This window comes from Felis catus, chromosome B4 (genome assembly GCF_018350175.1).
Source record: "Felis catus isolate Fca126 chromosome B4, F.catus_Fca126_mat1.0, whole genome shotgun sequence".
NCBI classification, from domain to species: Eukaryota; Metazoa; Chordata; class Mammalia; order Carnivora; family Felidae; genus Felis; species Felis catus.
Window position 1 is genome coordinate 25,968,108 of NC_058374.1, and position 15,581 is coordinate 25,983,688.

A 15,581-nucleotide genomic window follows, 5' to 3' on the forward strand; every position below is an offset into this window, starting at 1 on the left:
GCCATGTTAAATAGTGAAATCACCAACAAAACCCACAACGATGCAAAAAATATGGCACTAAGTAGACAATAAAATTGATGCTTGTTAACAGTATGGGAGCTGACAACAAAAAGGCAGAGAGTCATCTTGTTCAACCTCAGCTGAGAACGTGCATTTTGGGCAACTCAAAATTTTCACCTCCCCGTGCACGTCCAAGAATGACCATGGAAGTGCTGTGAGTATTGATTTCAGGATTACAAAAATTTTAGCAAGAGGGTGAAAATTCCCAAACAGACTTTGTGAAGAATGTAGATGGACTGTGCATGCTCTTTTGCCATCATGTTGCTTGCCATCCAGTGGGGAAGAGTGGCATTAGGAGGTAAGTGTAATGAACAGCACTAAGAGGAAAGAGGTAAAGATACTACAATGACACGCAACAAGGGAGGCATTCAAGGACGTACCCCGCCCCAAGAGAATGTTGGTAAACTAAAGTCTAAAAGATAAGGAGTTATCCAGGATGGAGGGGATTCAGGATGGAGGAATAATCATGAAACAGACCTGAGAATGAGAGAGGAGGCACCTTTTTTTTTTTTTCTTCTTCAGTGTAGTGTAGCTAGAGCATAAGTATGAAAGGGAGAATGGGAGAAAATGATACTTCCTGAGATCTTGAAGGCTCTTTACTGTTAGCCTTGGCAGAGAGTATAGAGATCATTTTAAGGGCATGAGAAAGCCACTGAAAAGGTTTAAGTGTGTGTCTTGAGGGGGAAGAGTGGGGAAGGGCATTTTATCAATTTTGTATCACAATAGCTCTCTCAGGATTGCAGAGTTGAGGTTGGGGCAAAGAATGTGCTGGGGACTCAGAGGCTATTTCATTAAGGTCACTTAAGAGGTGGTGGCAGTTTGGATGCAGGTTATGGTCTGGACCTGGAGAAAGGGGTGTGGGTTGGTGAGCACCAACTGGAGACGATGAGGACCAGTGATCTGATGGTGATGCCCATGTTTCTGGTTTGACCCCATGGTTCTCATGTTGGAAAGGCAGGGTGTTGTTTTCTGTTCTTACGGTGAGAAAGGATGGTATTTGATATTAGGAGGCCTAATTTGAATGAAATGCCTACAAGACATTTAAGCTGAGACATCCAGAAATCGGTTGCATATATGCCTTTGGAGCTCAGGAAAGAAAACCAGGCTTGTGTCATAGACTTGGAAGTTGTCAGTATGGAGACCGTAACTGAAATAATGCATGTGAGAGATGGTGAGTGAGGGAGAAGTGGGTTCTCTGTGTCAGTGCTGCAAGTGTGGGTGGGAAAAGAATTTGTCAGAGGAACCTGAAAACGGATGGTTGCCCAGAAATCCTCACCTCCCTAATGTATGGTGGTGGCTGTGTGATATCCAATTATTTGACTCTGGGGCTTTCTCAAGAACTTAATACCTTTTTTTTTTTCTTGGTGCAGAAGGTGATTTTATTAAAGCATGGGGACAGGAACCATGGGCAGAAAGAGCTATACTGGAGTTGTGTGTGTGTGGCTGGGGCGGGGGGGCGGGGTTCTATGGAGTTGGGGAGATAAAGTCAAGAAGGAGTTTCCAAAGAGAAATTAATACCTTCTAAGTGCCAATCATGTATCAGGCACTTTGCATACATTATCTCAGTTAAACCACACAATAACCACAGACAACAGATATTATTTCCATTTTAAAGACTGAGGTTTCAAAGATGTTGAACACCATAAACTAGACTGTGTCCCTCAAGGGGCTGTGCTCTAGTAATCTTAATGAACTTTATCATCATAAATCTGAACATCTCATTCCCCTATCTCCCCAATTCTTTCATTGCCCTTAGGCAATTCTTCTTGCCCTTAGGATAAAAAACAAACTCCACATGTGGTTTACAAGCTTTTCATGGTGTGTGTGCCCCTGGCTTTCCTGCCTCACCTCTCTGCCTTGATCCCCTCTTCCAACCCCCTACACATGAGCCCTAAGCCAGTCCCACCCCAACCCCCCACCCACATCCCCTGGCCTAGGAGTTAATAATCAGAATTCTGACACTCACTCTCTGAGAATGTGGCTCATTAAGTCTGGGATGGGGCCTATGAATTTTTTTTTTTTCAATCTCTCTTGTGAGTCTGAACTTCAGCCAATATTAGGAACATCAGTCTTTCAAGTTCATGTCCTCAAACGTGCCACTTGCATGTCTCTGTATCTTTGCCCATGGCTTTTTTGTCTATTTCCCCACTAGCTTGGGACTTTCCACATAGCCTTGGCTACCAACTAAGGTAATGTTCTCTTTAGGGAGGCTTTCCCGAACTGTGAGTCTGGATTAAGCTGCTCTTACTATAACACCTGGTTCTTCCATGTTATAGCATTTACTACTCTCTGCAGGAGTGACTTAAATTTATTTGCCTTTGTTTATTGTTGTATGCCGAATTTTTGTGAAAGTTTCTGGCAAGTTTCTAGAAACCCCATTGAATGAACTTGCAAACTCATAGCTACAAAAGGAAGCTTTTTCTGCGGACATAATGAACCAAACTAAACTTCTAGGGAATGGTGAAGGCAGGACCCCCTCAGGTTCTTCCCAAGTGTAAGTGGAAAGTATCTTTTCCACAACACGCTGCCTCTCCTGCCTGCTATGGGGACCGTGCAAACAATATTAGTGGCCTTGTTCTCAACACCACATGTAAATATAGGACACACTTTCACATTCTGATGCGTTAATAAAATTACTTACAAAATATTTGCCATTTTCCCTAAAATTCTACAATAAAGCTTGTTATATAAAACAAATGATTATACTTTCAACTGAATTCCACACTGTCACCTCATTACACTTATGTGCACTAAGGCACAATCAAATCAAAAGACTGTAAAAGCTAATTTATTAACCTTTGGTCAAATATCCCACATAAATTAATCCACGTTGCCATTTGAAGCACTTAGTAGTGGTAGTTGCTGTAGTGCTATTTCCATGTTGTAGGTGAGGAAAACCTTAGAGAAATAAATTAATATGTGCAAAGTACAAGAAGGACACACGGCAGAGTGCGATCTGAATCCATGTCTGCCTGGCCCCGAAGCCACTCTACAATACTGCAGTCATTGGTCCAAATGAAATAAATTCATAATCTTACTCACGTACTTGGTCTGGATGCATGAGTAAACTCAAAAGCAAAAACAATGGCTCTTAGAATTGCAGGGAACTTCCAAAGTGCAGCCCCCAAACTCCACTTTTTTAAGTGATGTTATGTGTGTCAATAAGCTAATATATTAGTCAATTATGGAACTACAGAACGATTTTTCTTTCTCAAGAAAGACTGAAGGAATTCTGGGAAGATGATGGTGGCATAGTTTTTGAGTCTCTCTCAGAAAACAGAGACATTAGTGGCAGCAAAACAAAAAGCACAGAAATGCTAGATGAAAAGATATCGTCACAGACCCCCAAATATAAGCAGATCGGGGCAAACTACTGAAATTACAAAGCCCACATGTTCTAAGAAACCAGAAATCTGCAGAAAGAGGGACTTGTAAAGGCCCTGGAACCAGGGAGCCCACACTGATTAATGAATAAGACCAAAATGCCCCCAGGTCTGATGGTGCTGGAGCAGTCTGTGGTCTGAATCCTTTGAACTCGTTATACTACAAACTGAAGGTTCCTTCTAGGTTGAAGCCTGCACTGAGGAGAAACTAGTGGGAGCTGCATACAAATAGAGCACGGCAGGGACAGAGGGATGAAGGAATGATAGAGTCCAGGTAAAAAGAGAGGAGGGGAACAAAGCAGTCTGAGTCTGCTCTCCATCACTGGGAAAGTAACAGAAAGGGGATCTTGAGGACCATGAAATTAGAAGTGCCACCCTGGTCCACATCTCCCTCTCAAAACACCACGAAAACTCCCTGCACTTAAAAATGAGCAAAACAAAAAGACTATGGTCAATTTGCATATAGAATTACTAGAAGAAAAGGAATGAGCTGAAAGAACATTACAGAAGCAATGAAAGGAAAATGTTAATTAGAATTATCAAAGCTTATAAATTGGGTAATTAGTAAAAAAAACAATTGTTAAGGGCAGGTGAAACCCATCTACAAAGAATTAGACATGAAAGCAGAATTCATTTTGAAAATGAAGAGTAAACCAGAAGGAACATAAAAATGAACAAATATAATGGGTAATACTTTTAAATAAACAGAATATGTGGAGAGTCCAAGGTGACAGAGGTTGGGGGAGGGGGGCACCTGGGTGGCTCAGTCGGTTAAGCATCCAACTCTTGGTTTCAGCTCAGGTCATGATCCCACAGGTTCGTGAGTTTGAGCCCTGCTTTGGGCTCTGTGCTTCCAGTGTGAGACCTACTTGAGATTCTCTCCCTCTCCTTCTCTCTCTGCCCCTCCTCCACTCACACTGTCTCTGCCTCTCTCAAAATAAATGAATAAACTTAAAAAAAATGATAGAGAAAATGATATTTTCTCTAGGCAGAGAAAATAACATATGCATAGTGAGTCCCTAAGAAGGGAACAAAGCAATACAATGGAGCAAATTTTGAAAACCAGGATTCAAGAAAACTCTCTCCTGAAATAAATAAAACCTGAGAGTCACCCTATGTACCTGGGAAAATTGGCCCAGAATGTGCTAACATAGAGAAATATTCTAGTACAACTGCTGGACTTTAATAAAAAAAAATTATTTGGTCATCTAGGCAAAAGACCAAGTCACTTCTAAGGGAAAGAATAAGATATCCTTAGCCTTTTAATAGGAATGTTTTTATGCAGAGGGAAAGGAATAACATATGTAAACTACTCAAGAGAAAATGTGAATCAACGTCCTAACATCTGGCCAAAATGACCTTCAAGTATAAAACTGTTATTGGGGCACCTGGGTGGCTGAGTTGGTTAAGCGTCCGACTTCAGCTCAGGTCATGATCCTGTGGCTCATGGATTCGAGTCCCGCATCGGGCACTGTGCTGGCAGCTCAGAGCCTGGAGCCTGCCTCAGATTCCGTGTCTCTTTCTCTCTCTACCCCTCCCCGACTTGTGCTCTCTCTCTCAAAAATAAATAAACATTAAAAAAAATATAAAACTGCTATAAACGTGGAAGACTCCAGGGAATGTGTTAACACAGGCCCTTCTGAGGAATCCACTTGACATTGACTGTCAGATCTCCAAAAGACTAAAAAGACATAGACAAAAGGATGACAGATTTCTTAAAATGCCCCATTGGCTTCATTTCCTTCAGGATGAGGTTTAAATCATTAGAATGACATTCAAGTATTTTCCCTATCTCTCTAAACCTCACCCACTGGTCTTATTTCCCAGTATACCCTTTTGCATAAACTATATTGCAGCCTCTAGGAATACTGGTGCCATGTTCTTTTACATCTTTGACTATGTTATTTTCTTTACCTGAATGCCCTTCTAAACTAGAAACTCCTACTCAGCCCTCAAAACTGACTCCTTTTAATAGCAGCTTAAATAACATTTCCTCCATAAAATTCACTCCCTCCCCCAACTCCCCTTCTCAGTAAATTCGTTTCCTCCCCTCTACATTCCTATAGATGATTTTATCCAAAATCCATTCCCTCATTCTCCCGTATTTCCCAAGCCTTGATTTTATTTGGGTATCTAACTCTCACACAGAAGCACCTGTAGAAAATGCATCTATACCCCAGATGTAACTCTTGATTGGCCTAAGCCTATCATGGAAGTCTTGTTGCCTCTGCCATTATTTGTTTAGGAGTAGGCTAGATATGGCCCAATTATAGCCAGCGCGTTCTGAGATGAGGTCTCCTAGGAATCTTCTGGAAGTTCTTCTATGTATAATAAGGAATAATCGCAGGTCACACTGAGAAAGGCAGAGCAGACAGAGGAAAATAGCCTGGGGTCCTTGATGACATTGTCAAACTGCTGAATCAACCAGGCCTAAATTCTGCTTTGGCTATTTTTTTTTTTTAATTTTTTTTTTTCAACGTTTATTTATTTTTGGGACAGAGAGAAACAGAGCATGAACGGGGGAGGGGCAGAGAGAGAGGGAGACACAGAATCGGAAACAGGCTCCAGGCTCTGAGCCATCAGCCCAGAGCCTGACGCGGGGCTCAAACTCCCGGACCGTGAGATCGTGACCTGGCTGAAGTCGGACGCTTAACCGACTGCGCCACCCAGGCGCCCCTGCTTTGGCTATTTAAAACCAAAGGTATCTATAGCCATTTTTTTTCATTCTATTGCAGTTGTTTCTTATGGGTCCTTTCCCCATTAATTTGTGAGCTGCCTGGTCTTATTCTCTGACTCTCACTTGGGATATGGTCTGGTGTCTGTCACACAGTAGACTTCCAATAAATCTTTGTGGAATTGTGAAAAAATAAAAATAATAAGGGGACTATGACTTTAAGATACTTAGCTGCAGTCACAATCACTAAAAAGCAAAAAGCATTCATTATGCATTAATAATGTAACTACATAAAATGGAATATAAATGGATAAGACCACTTCGACCTCATCATCTAGTGACTTCTGGTTGTCTCACTGCTTTATCAGCCACAGCACTGGGGCCATACTGGCAGAAATAACAAAAGTGATCACATCTGCTTCTGTTCCAAGAACTTCCTAAGGTGCATGGTATGAGATAGAGGGAGCCAAAGTCTCAATGAGATCATGGGCATGGCTCACCAAGGTCTTATAATGTTTACAATCTGTGGGACAGTGAAATGTTAAGACTCAAGCCTACAGGTCCTGCCAAAGTTTGTTTGTTTGGAAGGTAAGGACCCACCCCCCCTCTTGATCTCTCTCTCTGTTTTCCTTTTTAGGTTTAAAGATTCTAAACATATGACATCTTGCCTCACATAGTTTCTATGGAAAGGGAGACAGTATATTTAAGGATGGAAAAAGTAATTATTCTGCCAATACTGTCTTTCACTAATGCTAAACGACTGGGCAAATTCAACACATTTTCCACCTTCTCACATATCTTAAAAACTAGTCTTTGCCAATTTTGCCACTGGTGTGATATTGGTTATGCACAATTCAAATTTTCATCTCTAATGCAAAAACCCTCAATTAGAATAATATTAGTCATAACAATAACAAAGTCTAACTTTTTGCAGTTTACAAAGGACTTCCTCATGCGTGTCTCCTCTGATCCTCACAGCTCTGCCTGTGGGAGGCATGATGTCCTCATTTTACAGACAGGAAGGCTCAAGGTTCATGAATAGTCAGTGACAAAATGAAAAATCAACTGTATGTTTCCTGATTTCTCATTTCATGTCTTTTCACTATACACTGTGTTTTAGACCTGCAAGTCCCAACAATTAATATTTACCGGGTTATACCTAGTTTATAAACAGTCAGAAGAATCTTCACAATTTAGAGGGTTAACAATTCCAAAGAGATGAAGCTACTTTGCCAATGACAGTTCCTAAGACAAATAAAAACAGTAACTGAAAAAGAATATGAAACACCTTCATACTGCTATTAAAGTTTGAATGGTTGAATAAGTAGGAAAAGGTGTCAAATTCAATGAACCCAAATCAAGTCAAATGCACAAAATAGGATGAAAAATATAAAGTAACAAAATACTACTGGTTGAAATTCAACTAATAGGAAAATATTAAGACATTATTTACAGATTAATGAATAAAACAGAAAATTGGATGTTTTGGCAAAGAGCAATTAAATTAATGGGTATGAAATTCCTTCTCTTGCCTCCAGCAAAAAGAACTGGCAGTTTTCTGATGAGGTGAGATATACATAATGCAACTTTAAAGCACATACAAGGCAAGCGTAACATGACTTAAGAACAAAAATTTGTAACCAGGAGGGCTATAAAAACACTGTTTTGTGCCATACAGACACCATACAATGCATAATACAGTATTTGAAAAAGATTTAAAAATAGCACATTGCATATAAAAAATTCCAAAAATGCTACATTCACATTCGAACAGCATGTCAGAAAAACCAAAACTGAACAGGCAAATCTTGTCCTAAAAGTATATCCAATATATCAAATGCTTTTAAAATTCTAAATACAACATACACACACACACACACACACACACACACACACACACACACACACACAAGGAGAACAGACTGTTTGTGTGGCTCTATCACAATAAGATCCTTGTTCTGTTTCTAGAAGTTAAGTCCTACGGCTTAAAAAAAGTTTAGAACTGATTTAGAACTGCTTTACACTTTCAAATGTAGTTCTTCAAAAATCAAAGTTAGGATATCAGTTAGTACTTTTTCATTCTGAACTGAAGGAAAAGTAAATTAATTTCAGGTAAAATAAATGATTCCGTCCTCACAGTGCAGATTCAGATAGCAGAAAATTCATTGTACTTTGTAGGTAGCTTTATCAAATTAAATCACAAGAAAAATAAAGAGAATAAATTCAATGGTTCTGATTTTTTCTACTTTCCTAGCCTAATTTAAGATAATTTTCTTAAATACCACAGAGAACTGTGATTTTGTCATTTTACTATGTCCTGTGTTGATTCTGCTTTAGATACAGTGTTCTATTAATGAGGAGGTCTAAACTGTGAGAAACCATTGTGTATCCAGAGGCTTATAGAGCTAATTAAATGACATTCTTAACCGATGATGTCTTTGAAAAATGCTTACAACTTGTACAAAGAACTAAACAAATGTAAGTCATATTATCATAAAATAGCTATTATATAAATCTATGTGTGCATACACAAATATATTTAATTTTTAACATTAAATATATATAGAACTTTTCTCCACTTGTACTGAATGACACAGATTAAAATGAGTACAGCAATTTCTGGTTAAGATCCAGTCAGATGCTTCTGAACACTGAGTTGTATGCATAAGGCTAAGAACAACAACTTGAAACCATAATCTTAACAGAAAAAAAAATTAACTCTATGAAACACTATACTCTAAAAATGCCAAGAGTCTCCCCATTTATGGAGAGACTGTTTTCTAAAAGTTTACTTGTTGGGTCTACAACATCACATTTTGCTGTAAATATGTAGTTAATGTCTCAGTTTGACAGATAAGAGTCTATTTAACTCATAATGAACCTGACTTATAACACACTAACTGCAACTAATCCTCATTTGCATGAATGTTCTAATAGTTGAAGCCAGATACTTGTCTCCCTCATCTTCTGTGATGTGTAACTTTGTCAAGTCAAATTATTTTCATAGGTCTCCTCTCTCTTTTATCAGTTTCTCTTTAAAAAAATTTTATTTAATGTTTATTTACTTTTGAGAGAGAGAGAGAGAGAGAGAGAGAGAGAGAGAGACAGACAGGGGAGGGGCAGAGAGAGAGGGAAACAGAATCCGAAGCAGGCTCCAGGCTCTGAGCTGTCAGCAAAGAGCCAGACACAGGGCTCAAACTCATGAACCGTGAGATCGTGACCTGAGCCAAAGTCAGATACTTAACCAACTGAGCCCCCAGGTGCCCCTCAAAGTTCCTCTTAAAACCCACCCAGAGTTTAACACAACTCCAGATGTGGACTGACCAGAACAGAGTGCATCGGAATTCTTATCTTCCACGATCTAGACAAGGAACTTCTGCTAGCGTGGCCAAACGCATGCACTATTTCAGCAGTTACGTTGCCCTATTTGTTCACATTAAGCTTTGAAGTCAGCCAAAATCCCTATACCTTTTACAAGTGAATTATTATACAGCCAGTACTCTCACATCCTGCATTTACAGGATTTCCAGCTTCCTTTTATTGCATAAAAGGGATTGAACAGTTTTCATATAAAAGAGATAAGTTTTAGATGTAAATTTCACTTTGTAAAAGTGCATTTCTATGTGAAGCTTTGAGAAACATCTGGATATTCTGAGGTAAGTAATTTATCTCACCATTATTATGTTAAAAAAAATTCCTCAGGGAGGCAGAAAATATAGTTCTTGAGGCAGTAGTTCCCAAACTGTGTTGCACATTAGAATTTCTGGGGGAATTTTTAACTTTCCCTAAGCCCAGGGTAGATCCCATACCAATTCAATCAAAAGATTTGGTGGTAGGACCCATCCATACATATCTCTAGGTGATCTCAGTATATAGCAAAGTTTGACAACCACTGGTTTAAGAGTTTAAGTCAAATAGTGAGAAGGCCTCGGGGCACATCCCGTTTCATCACTATTAGATATGTGGCTTTGAGCAAGCTACATAACTTTGCTAAGCTTCAATTTCATCACCTGTGAAATGCAGCTAATAATAGTATTTATCTCTTAAGGGTTGTTAGAAGGATACACATAAAGCATATAACAAGGTGCCTGGCATATGATAATAGCTGTTATTAGTGTTTTTATTTTCTAATATTTTGAGAATGTATTTGTTACCAATAATTTGCACAACAAAATATCAACTTAAGGAATAACCCCTTGAAATCTGATTCCACCTATCAATCATCCTTATGAATATATTCAAAATATGTAACTCAGGTAGCAACATTTTACTATGTATTCAATCCTATTTAAAAAAATTTTTTTTAATGTTTTATTTTATTTTTGAGACAGAGAGACACAAGACAGAGCATGAGTGGGGGAGGGTTAGAGAGAGAGGGAGACACAGAATCCGAAGCAGGCTCCAGGCTCTGAGCTGTCAGCACAGAGCCTGACGCGGGGCTCGAACTCACAGACGGTGAGATCGTGACCTGGGCCGAAGTCGGAAGCTCAACCGACTGAGCCACCCAGGCGCCCCACAATCCTATTTTAAAACCCATCAAGAATGAGTTGGCAAAAATACATCCTTGATTGTAATTAGGTAATACATCTATGTTTATTTATATCATTAAAACTACTTTAATTCATACATTCATTCACTTGGCAAATGAGAAGCCTCAGAAATGTTAAGATACTATTTTATGTTGTGGGATTCAAAATAAATAATTTGGTTTCACGTTATAATCACCTGGAGTGATTTTTTTAAGAAATAGGAATGCTGGGGCCCCCGGGTGGCACAGTCGGTTGAGCATCCAACCCTTGGTTTCAGCTTAGGTCATGGTCTTGTGATTCATGAGTTCAAGCTCCACATCAGGCTCTGCGCTGACAGAGCAGAGTCTGCTTGTGATTCTCTCCCTCTTCCTCTCTCTCTGCCCCTCCCCCACTTGCATTCACTCACTCTCTCTCTCTCAAAATACATAAGTAAACTTAAAAAAATATGAATGACTAAACTTCAATCTCAATATAAATATTGGGGGTAGGGCTCTTGCATGAGAACGTTTTTTTTAAAGCTCTGAAGGTAATGTGTATCTAGAATAGAGAATGATTGATGTGAACAATTTAAGTCGTGTTGCTGTTACTTACAGAAATCATAGCATTGGTGATGAACTCCAATGCCCCTGTTTAGTTTAAGAACAGAGGAGGGGGAGCACTTCTGGAATCCTCTATCATAGGAATGAGAACACTAGCGAAAATTGGCAAAATTGATTTTTTCAGAACTCTAGAATTTAATGAAAATTTAAACACAGCATGTTTATTCAAGAAAAAAAAAAGCTGAATCTCAGTAAGAACAGTGAGTTTTGTGGCATTTTAGCTTTCCCCATTCTCAGCTCCCTCTTCTCAGCTCTGTAGTAGACTTGAAACCATAGTATCTGGGAAAACCCACAGCCTAGCAGCCTAGGGAGGGAAGGTGGGTGTGGAGCTCCCCTAAAAGCTCCACTCCGATGGAATGGTTGGGATTTGACATAAATGGTAGCTTCTATGCAAAGGTCCAAAGGCTTGTCTTTACCTCACGTATCACCCACTGAGGAAAATTCTATTCTCAGGGCATGTCATAAAAAACATTAGTGGCAACTGTTTTAACATAAAAGCTGTTTGAGATGGTAATATCACTTGGGACAAACCAGAGGCTGACCAAAACATAATTAAAAGGAAAATCTCAAAAAGTGATGTCCATAGAGGACCTTGAAAAAAATCCAACATATTTGTTGGGATCTAAAATGCCACAGGTAAGTGCAGGGCTATGTGCATAGTCAGAAGAGACCTGAGATAGCCCTAAATGCTCACCTCTGGCTGATCTTGAGGCTCTACATGAGCAGAAAAGAAGGGTAAGATAGAGTTGTAAACCCTGCTGGAGTGTTCAATGTGTGCCCCATAAAACACATACAGAATACCTCATCAAAGGGTGAGAAGTCTACTAGTGCATGGAATTTAAGGAGATCTGTCAACTCATTAGCTGAAATGAGTCAACTGAGCAGAAATCTCAGTGGCCACGCGGACAAAGAATACAGACGTCATAGAATTACTTCAAGAAAGTCCCTAACAAATAATAGCAAAACAGCAACAGACAGCAAAAGTACAATCCCTGAGGAGAGGAAAATCTAATTTCCAGAGTTTCTACATTATATTATTTAAAATACTAAGTTTCTTTCCAACAAAAAAGTTATGAGACAAAGAAAGAGGAATGTATACCACAAAATGTAACCAAGAAATATGACCAAGGGAAAAAAAGCAGTCAATAAAACTGGACCCTAAGGAAGCCTGTACCATGTTGGACTTAACAGATAAAGGCTTTAAATCAGCTGTTAAAACTGTGTTCCAGGAACTAAAGGAAACCATGCCTAAACAATTAAAGATTGGGAACAATATCTCAGAAAGTAGAGACTATTAATACAGAGATTGAAATTAAGTGTAAAAAAAGAATCGTTAAAGGGGCGCCTAGGTGGCGCAGTCGGTTAAGCGTCCGACTTCAGCCAGGTCACGATCTCGCGGTCCGTGAGTTCGAGCCCCGCGTCAGGCTCTGGGCTGATGGCTCAGAGCCTGGAGCCTGTTTCCGATTCTGTGTCTCCCTCTCTCTCTGCCCCTCCCCCGTTCATGCTCGGTCTCTCTCTGTCCCAAAAATAAATAAACGTTGAAAAAAAAATTAAAAAAAAAAAAAAAGAATCATTAAAAATTCTGGAGCTGAAAAGTACAATAAATGAAGTAGAAAATTCACTTCATGGGACTAACAGAAGATTTGAGCAGACAGAAGAGAGATTTAGTGAACTTGCTGATAGGCCAGTCAGATTACCCAGTCCGGGGAACTAAAAGAAAATGAATGAAGAAAAATGAACACATCCTCAGACACCTATAAAACACCATCAAGCATACCATCCTACATATGTGGGAGTTTTGGAAAAAGAGGAGGGAGAGGGCGAAAGAATATTGAAAGAAATAATGGCAAATGCTTCTTGAATTTTATGAAAAACTTTAACTTATGTACTCATGTATCTTGATGAATTCCAAGGAGGATAAACTCAGATATAAACACCTAGACACATTATAGTCAAATGGTGAAAGACAAAGAGAGAAACTTGAAAGTTGAAAATTGTATGTGAAAGCTGTACATGACTCGTCACATAAAAGGAAACCTCATTTATAGTAACAGCTGACTTCTTCTCAGAAAGCTTGGAGATGCTACCAAGATGGTGGACTCAGAAGTTCCAGACACTTGCTCCCCCATGGAAACATTAAATAAACAACTACAGACTAACTAATATAACTTTATAGGAGCTCTGGAAACCAATTCAGAGATCTATAGCAAAGAAGCAAGAAAAAGTCAAAATAAAAACTTAAAGAAATTTCCTGGCATTTTTACTTTCTCTTGTTCCACCCAGTCCTGGCAATGGCACAATGTGGTCAGGAGGAAGCAGACCAATTCGCAGTTCCTTCCTGTGGCTAGAAGAAGCAGAATGGAAATTATTTGCAACACTCTGGCCTGTCCATGGGCTACCTAAAGAGACTGGTTTCTGTCTCACCTGACTCAGAGCTCAGACAGGAAATTGTGGCAGAGTCTGGATCTCAGTTGGTGAAAGCTGTGGAAGGGATTGTGATGTGTAAACACTACAGGGGTACTACAGACTCACAGATACTTGGGGGCAAGATTACAGGTAGAGGAATATAATAAAACATCTATGCCCCCAAAGAGAAGCTGGAGTGACTCTCTTTGGGAAATTAGGGCATTTAAAAGCAGCCATGAACACAGGGGAAGTTTTAAAAAAGCATACACACAGGTGCATGTAGGACACATGCTCAGAAAAGACCTGAGAAGACCTTATACCTTCACCTTGGGCTGATTCCAATAGGAATGACAAGATCTTGTTAACTACGGAAGGTCTTCCAAACCAATCTGGAAAAACTAGGAGAGGTAGCTGTTTTTTCAAATGCTCACTTTTCAACAAAAGATCACAAAACATACCAAGAAACAAGGCAACACAGCTCATTCAAAAGAACAAAATAAATCCTCAGAAGCCATCCCTGAAGAAACAAATGTATCAGAATTTCCAGGTAAAGATTTTAAAACAATTGTCTTAAGTATGCTCAAATGCTAAAGGAAAACATAAAGAACAAAAGAAAATAAGGAAAAGGATATAGGAACAAAAAGAGAATATCAACAAAGAGATAGAAATGGAGCTGGAAAAACAACAGCTGAATTAAAAATTTCACTAGGATAAAATAACAGACTCAAACAGGCAGAATAAAGAATCAGTGAACTTGAAGACATTTGAAATTATTGAGTCCAAACAGCAAAAAGAGAGAGCCCAAGAGATGTAAAGGATATCACTAACAGATCAGTATAGCCATTATGGGAGTCCCAGAAGAAAAAATAAAGGGGCAGAGAGATTATTTCAAGAAATAATGGCTGAAAACATCCCAAATTTGAGTAAATACATGGATATACAGAAGTCTTCTCAAAATGTTCCACCCAACAACAGCAGAAGTGCACACGGAACATTGTCCAGGATAGACTATATTTTAGGCCACAAAACCAATCTCATTTTTTTAAAGACTGAAATAATACAAAGTATCTTCTCCAAACACAATGACTGAATGCAAACAGAAAACAACAGAAGGAAAACTGGAAAATTCACAAATATGTGGAAATTAAGCCACACACTTGTAAATAACCAATGAGTTAAAGAAGAAACCACATATGTTTCCTACAGAGAAAAAAAAGATCAATAAAATTGACCAATATTTAGCTGGATTGACCAAGAAAAAGAGAGATAAGATTCAAGTAATGTAGATCAGAAATAAAGAAGGGACATAACAACCATTTCTATAGAAATAAAAAAGATTATAAGAGAATATAATGTACAGTTGTATGCCAACAAATTGAATAACCCAGATGACATGGATATGTTTCTGAAACTTACCTAATAAGACTGGATCATGAAGAAATAGAAAATCTGAACAGACCTGTAACTAGTCAGGAAATTGAAACAGTAATAAAAAAGTTTCCAATAAATAAAAGTCCAGGAATAGATGGTGTTACTGGTGAATTCCACCATTTAAAGAGGAATTGATGATAATCCCCCTCAAACTCTTCCAAAGAATTGAAGAGAAACATTCTCAAACTCAGTGAATGAGGGCAACATGATTCTAATACCAAAGCTAGACAGACAGTACACAAAAAGAAAACTGTAGACCAATACTGCTTGTGAATATTGACGCAAAAATTCTCAACAAAATACTGGCAAACCAAATTCAACAGGATTATACACCATGACAAGTGGGATTTATTCCTAGAATGTATGGATGGTTCAACATATGAAAATCAGTAAGTAGAATATACTACATTAAGAGAAGGAAGGTAAAAACCCATAAGAGTACGTCAATCGATGCATGAAAACCGTTGAACAAAATTGAACACCGTTACATGATTAAAAC

At 38.8% G+C, this 15,581-nt stretch overlaps 1 protein-coding gene across 9 annotated transcripts in view; it reads right to left on the minus strand.

Annotated features, from left to right (window-relative positions):
- The window catches only part of ODAD2 (outer dynein arm docking complex subunit 2), a 179,211-nt gene that overhangs the window by 50,033 nt on the left and 113,597 nt on the right, over positions 1-15,581 (minus strand). The window lies entirely within an intron of this gene.